At 42.9% G+C, this 6763-nt stretch overlaps 1 long non-coding RNA gene across 1 annotated transcript; it reads left to right on the forward strand.

The window, feature by feature from the left end:
- The first annotated feature begins 586 nt into the window (after positions 1-586).
- On the forward strand, positions 587-5367 carry LOC307207559. Its single transcript, XR_013834719.1, has 2 exons — positions 587-1837; positions 5235-5367. It is a non-coding gene; the product is annotated as an uncharacterized lncRNA (long non-coding RNA).
- Positions 5368-6763: the final 1396 nt, after the last annotated feature.

The following is a 6763-nucleotide window of genomic DNA, read 5'->3' on the forward strand; positions in this document are numbered from 1 at the left end:
TTTTTATTTCAAAAACAAGAAATCAAAAAATCAGAAACACATACAAATAGCAAATAAAAAACAAAAAAGCAAACTAACCAAATAAAACAAAAAAAAAATCACCTGCATTTTTTTAAAGATAGGAATAAAATGTTTCCAAGTATATGTGTCATAACATGAGCTAGCCTTTTCTTTTTTATCTAGTTGTTTACAAAATTGAAAGTAGGCATTTTGTTGGTCAATTTGTTCAGACGTGAGTGTGTCTGAATGTCCAGTCTATGTAATAATATAAGCTGCATAAATCAGTATAATTTCTCCATCCCTTTTATTTCAAGAGTTGTCAGTCTTAAGAGATGAATGAATGCATCATTCATTCTTTCATCTCTTAGCATTGGAAATTTTTGACTTTGTACCACCCCGGTGCAACTGGTATGTTTGTGGAGGAAACTTTTGAGTCTCAAAAGTTCAGATATATGTTTTTTTAATCAGCTAAATAAATTGGGGGTGGAGGTAACTGAGACAAGTACCAAGGGAACTAGTGACAAAGATTTTTTTTATAAAAAAATAAAAATTAAAAGCATAACATTGAATCTGGAATAGAAACATTTTTAGACCTTGTTTTTGGAGGCAGTAATGTTCGAAAGCACACCAAAAAGTGCAAGTAGATAAATAGGTACCGCTTCGGCGGGAAGGTAAGCGGCGTTTCCGTGCGCTGCTCTGGTTCGCCAGAAGCGGCTTAGTCATGCTGGCCACATGACCCGGAAGCTGTACGCCGGCTCCCTCGGCCAATAAAGCGAGATGAGTGCCACAACCCCAGAGTCGGCCACGACTGGACCTAATAGTCAGGGGTCCCTTTACCTTTACCTTTTAATGTTTGTGAATACCAGTTGCTGGCAACCACAGGAGGGGAGGGGAGCTCTTGTGCTCAGGTCCTGCTTGTGGGCTTCCCATTTTGGCACCTGGTTGGCCACAGTGAGAACAGGAGGCTGGACTAGATGGGCCTCCTTTGTCCTGACCCAGCAGGGCTCTTCTTAGGTTCTTGTTTTCAAAACAGGCTCTTTCATTAACAGAAAAGCTGTGTTTTCCTTCCCATGCCCTCAATTTTATAAGGAAGCTAGAGCAACAAAAAGTGAGAGCTGCAACAAAATTTTGCATCGTGGAGTGTTATTCAGGTGTTCAGGTCAGCCAGCCACCCTCTCCCAGGACACTCCATTGCATTGTTGTTACCCCCACCCTTTGTCAGTCAGCATTCTGTGGCCACTGAGCATGGATTATTGTTGTTGTTTTTGGTCCCCTTAGTTATACAGCATAAGATAATTTGGTTTCCTCATAGTCTGCTAATAAATATCTTCATTTTATCTTTTCTTGGCTCCATTTCTCTTCCATAGCTATCAGTGCTCAACCCCTGAGTTTGGGCAATTGTGAATGAAGTCAGTTCACTTTCAGATGTGAACAGATCTGAATTCTGCACCCATTCCTATTTGATCATAGAATAAATTTTGTTGCTGCTGCTGAAATGAACCCTGTAATGTAGCTTATCATATGATTTCCGCCCCTGGTTTCCTGGATTCTGGTCTCGCGCTCTCACAAAAAACCAACAACACACCCTTCTGACAACCTTTCCTGCTGTGTAATACAGTGTGATGATTTGCTCCAGGAGTCTCAGCTGGGTGTAGACATGGACGACACCCCAAAAGGAGCTCTTCAGATATCTGATTGCTCCTGACAGGAACTCCCCCTCCCCCAGCTCTTGCACATGCTCTGAATCCTATTAGAACCCACATCACTTCCATTTTGCTCTGGATTTTCCCAATAATGAGCTGTTGATAAAGAGCCCAGGAATAGAGAACACTAGCAGGTAAGTCAGGAGTGAACTTTTAATCTGTGAACTGCTTTGTATTGGTCATGATTGTTTTATGGGAATATGCAATTAAACTCCCTAAACTCCTAAGAGGAGCTGCCTTCCATTGTTCAAGGATGTGTGTGCACTTGTGAAGAGATCCATGATTTGGAGCACAGAAGGCAGATTGAGAGTATGTGGGTAAAAATCATAGGGGAGAAACAGCAGTCACCTTACTGTGGGTGTCTGCTAAAGACCACCAAGCCAGACTGAAGACTTGGGTGATGCTTTCTGATGCTTTCCTAGAGCAGATTACTAAACATTCAAAAAGGAGAGCTACAGTAGAGATGGGCGACTTCAACTGCCGCGGTATCTGCTGGGACTAAGGTCCAACAAATTCCTCCAATCCCTTGCTGAAAATTTCATTTCCCAGAAGGGGATAATCGTATCTTGGACCTGGTCCTCACCAAGGGGAAGAACTGATTGACTGAACTGGGAAACTTGGGAGGACGTGATTGTGAGTTCCTGGGTTTCATGATTACAGAGGCAAGGGAAAACTGAGTAGTCAAACATGCACATTTGACTTTAAGAAGGCTGATTTCAAAAAGCTTAAGGAGCTACTGGGTGAGATTCCAATGTTAGAATTTTTTTTTTTAAGGAGTTCAAGATGGTTGCTAGTTTCTTAAGGGGATGGTCTGCTCAAGACATGGGCCAAGCACTTCCACCCAATTTTCCAAATTATACCAACAACACAGAGCTACAATGTAGCATCACTTACTCTCTGTAGCACCTATTCTTGCATGTGTGGCCATGCCTAGGAACTCCCTCCATATTGATATTATTGTACTGTTGATTTGTTCAGGCAAGTCTACCCAGATGTGTAATTCCATTGTGCACATTGGTTTTTAAAAATATATTGAATTTATCTGTATTTTCATAATTTTATTGTGCCTGTTGTTTTTAAATTCTGCTTTTTGCTGTATTTAAATGAGCATTTTATACCATTTCACGTAGAGGTTTTAAACAGTATATAAAGCTGTACAAATAAAAAAAATAATTAAATAATTTGTGAGCAATGGAAATAATAAGAACATAAGAGCCCTGCTGGATCAGGCCTGTGGCCCATCTAGTTCAACCTCCTGTTTTCATAGTGGCCAACAAAACTTTTCTCCCTCTCTTATAACACTAGAACTCATGGACAGCCAATGAAGCTGAGTGTTGGAAGATTCAGGACAGAGGGGGGTGGGAAGTCATTTTTCACGCAATGCAGAGTTAAACTGTGCAACCCACTCCCTCAGAGGGCAGTAATAGCCTACAACTTGGACGGTTTTAAAAGAGTATTGGAAAAATTCATGGAGAAAAAGGCTATTTATGGCTACTAGCCATGATGGCTATTCTCTTCCCACAGTGGAGAGAGGCAGTAATGCTTCTGGATAGCATTGCTAGAAAAAGCAGGAGTAGAGAGGGCTCTTGTGCTTGGATCCTGCTTGAGGGTTGGCCACTGTGAGAATAGGATGCTGGACTCAGTGTTGGATTTATGTATAAGCTAAACAAGCTATAGCTTAGGGCCCCGCTCTTTTGCCCCCCCCCCCATTTTACTACTTCTTAATTGTATTTCAGTTCAACAATTACTTTGATAAAATACATATTTTGTTATGCTAACTGCCTCTCATCTCAAGACGGGGCTCCACCCATTTACTGACTAGCACATTCTGTGGATGTTAATATTCTGGTTTAATATCCCAGACCATTACCAGGCCTTGTTCTCCTAAGGACCGACAAGCTATCACCAGGCTTGCCTAGCTGTATCTTTTGGGCTTCAGAATTTGGCACAGTTTAACTTCCCAAACCTTGATTAATTCTATTTTTGTTGAATCCAGGGATTCATGGTGTATGGCACCCTACAAACACATAACAGTGGTTTTCAAAGTAACGGGGGGAAATGGAATCAATCTTTTTTTTTTCTTTTTATGGCCCCTGGTTCATGGAACCTTCCAAACCAGAAGTGGTTTTATGCCATGTGAAAGATCACTTAAGATGTGAAACTTCGAAGATGTGGAAGACGGAATAAAGTGTTGTTTGAAAGCATCCTAAGAAAATGTCAAAACATACGAAGAGTGGAATGTGCATGTTTTCAGTTATTTCCCCCAACAATTATGACCTTAAAGCTAAAAGAACTAAAAAATAAGGACTATGTAAAATAATTAACTTGAAAATGAACTGGAAATTGTTCAGAGCTCCTCCACAAAACAAACTTAATTCATGTCCCAGTCACTCCGCAATTACTGGAATTGGTTTTAGGTATCATTCAGAGATTTTCAAACTAATTTGGTGAACTTTGTTAAACTGATCTACAGTTCATTCCATGCACTGCTGTGTCCTACTTTACAAGGCTGCTGTGTAAATTCCAAAGGCAATCTAGCAGAATATGATATGAACTATCCGAATAAATGGGAGGCTCGCTGCATGGGATCATGGCTGCTTCTGGAAGGGAAATAAAAAACATTTCATTTCTGAGAGCACAGACTCCTGGGCCTTTGAGCATCCACAATGCTGGTCAGCATGCTGGCCCCTTGCAGGAGACACGTACCTGATTTCTGTGGATCCCATGGCGTGAACCAAGTCAGTTCCTCTGAAACTACCTTTTTAGAGTTTTCTATAAGCCACCAGCCACTTATCCAGAAGGATAGATTTCTGAATGGGGCTTCAGTGGGGGGTTGTGAGGTGGGGAGGGGAAGAATGTGTGGAATAAAAGGTGCTGTGATCCTTTTGAATGACACCTTACAATTGTGACCCATGTGCCGCTAGGGACTTGAGTGCTGCCTGTGCGAAATACACCTTTACAAGACTAAAAATTCTGGTGTGTGTGTGTTTTAAGTATTAATATATATGGGGGGTGTTGACTGGGGAGGACATTGCGGTCATCCGTGGCACTGTCCCCCCTTAGGCTGAAAAAGTCCCCGGCAATAGCCTTTTTTCACTTGCCTGCAGCTGATGGGTGAATGTCCCAGTGACCACTGGAGGTCACTTTTTCAATAATATAGTTCAATCCAACTTTATTTGAGCGAATATCTTTTCATGCCGTAGTGTCTCTCATAAGCCGCCAGGCACAGGGAGAGAAAGAGAGGGAGAGAAAGGGGGAGAGGGGGAGAGAAGCAGCAGCAGGAAGATGAACAAATAATAGCAGAGGAAAGGAGGAATGAACTCTTAGCCAAACCAGAATAAATGGCGAAATACGGTATGTTGCTTATGGGAGAGGAAAGATAAAGGTTTGGAAAAATTGTTGCATCAGACCTGACTCATGCGATGTTCTCTGCAAACGTTCCTAAAGGATTGCACCTTATGCTAAATAGGCTATGTTGAAAGTCTCCAGGTGGACCAGGGACCCTGATTGCTGCGTTTCTTGTCATTGCAGGGATCACACAACAGGGGAGAGCTGCTCTTCCAAAACTGTGTGCCAGGCCAAGGAAGGCTAAAGTGATGTTGAAGAATGGCCAATTTTGCCACAAGAAATAAATACATATATTAAAAATGTTAGTTTTAGATAAGTGTGCCTAGTTGTGTCTCTGCATCACTAACCTCAGCCCTGCCATGTTGGAATCCCTTGCAGACGACCGCAGTGCCTTGGGAGAGGCAGTCAAGCTGTGTATCCATAGCAGTGGTCAGATGAGAAATGACTGCTGAGAGGAGTGCAGAGAGAAGAAATGCCATGGTGTATCTGCATATGCACAACCGGACAAATTCATCTGCCCCAGCTGCAGCAAAACATGTCTCTCCCATATTGGCCTACAACCACAGTGGGTGCTGCAACCTTGCAACAGCTTGACTTCACCCCCAAAGGCACACTCCTTCATTGTCTCCCGAGACACATAGATGCCAACAGCCGAATTGTGTCTCTGCATGAGTAACAGCTCTGGGTTTATATACCCTCTCAATCCACAACTCTACTGTTGCTGGAGTGTTCAGTTCTGAGAGCGACAGGATTGCTTATTGCCAGAGGAAGCTGAAATGCATCTCTGCACGAGGTGATGTTGCTTATGCGTTTCCCATCTTCCAGTCAGTTTCTGCTGGGGTGGGCAGGTAGTTGTGTTGTGGGCCTCTGCACCAGGTGCCATTGGATCACACAGGCATTCCCAGTACAAAGATGCAGCATAAATACCCAGGGGAGGCTTCCAAGTTGTGTCTTTGCATGAGTCTCTGCTCTGGGCTTGTCCTCTTCCTAGACAGCTTCTGCCAAGGATGGACAATCTGCCATATATCAGCATCATATATCCTCAGATCTTTCAATCACTCCCAGTTATGGCTGATGGCAGATTCAGAGGAGGCTGCCTGAGGAATCTCAGTGACTACTTTTGGGCTTGCTGCCTCCTCACCAGGAGGCATGCCCAGATTAAGATGCCACCACACTAAAGGTCCAATACCTATACTGACACTAAACTGGGAGGGGTAGCTAATGCTGCAGAAGACAGAATCAGGATTCAAGATGCCCTTAACAGATTGGAGAACTGGGCCCAAACTAATGGAATGAATTTCAAAAGGGAGAAATGTATAGTTCTACGCTTTCCAGGAATAACCAGCAGCATAAATATAAGATGGGGGGCACCTGACTTGCAAATAGTACATGTGAAAAGGATCTAGTGGTCTTAGTAGACCACAAGCTTAACATGAGTCAACAGTGTGATACAGCAGTAAAAAAACAAACAACTAATGGGATTCTAGGCTTCATCAACAGATGTATAGTGTGCATATGAAGGGTTAGTAATAGTAGTGTTCTATTCTGCCTTGGACAGGCCACACCTGTGGGCACCACACCAGTTCTGGGCACCACAATTTAAGAAAGATATTGACAAGCTGCAGCCAAGGTGATAAAGGGTGTGGAAACCAAGCCTTATGAGGAACAGTTGAGGGAGTTGGGTATATTTAGGGTGGGAAAGAGGAGATTGA

This window comes from Podarcis cretensis (assembly GCF_951804945.1).
Source record: "Podarcis cretensis genome assembly, chromosome: Z".
Lineage (NCBI taxonomy): Eukaryota > Metazoa > Chordata > Lepidosauria > Squamata > Lacertidae > Podarcis > Podarcis cretensis.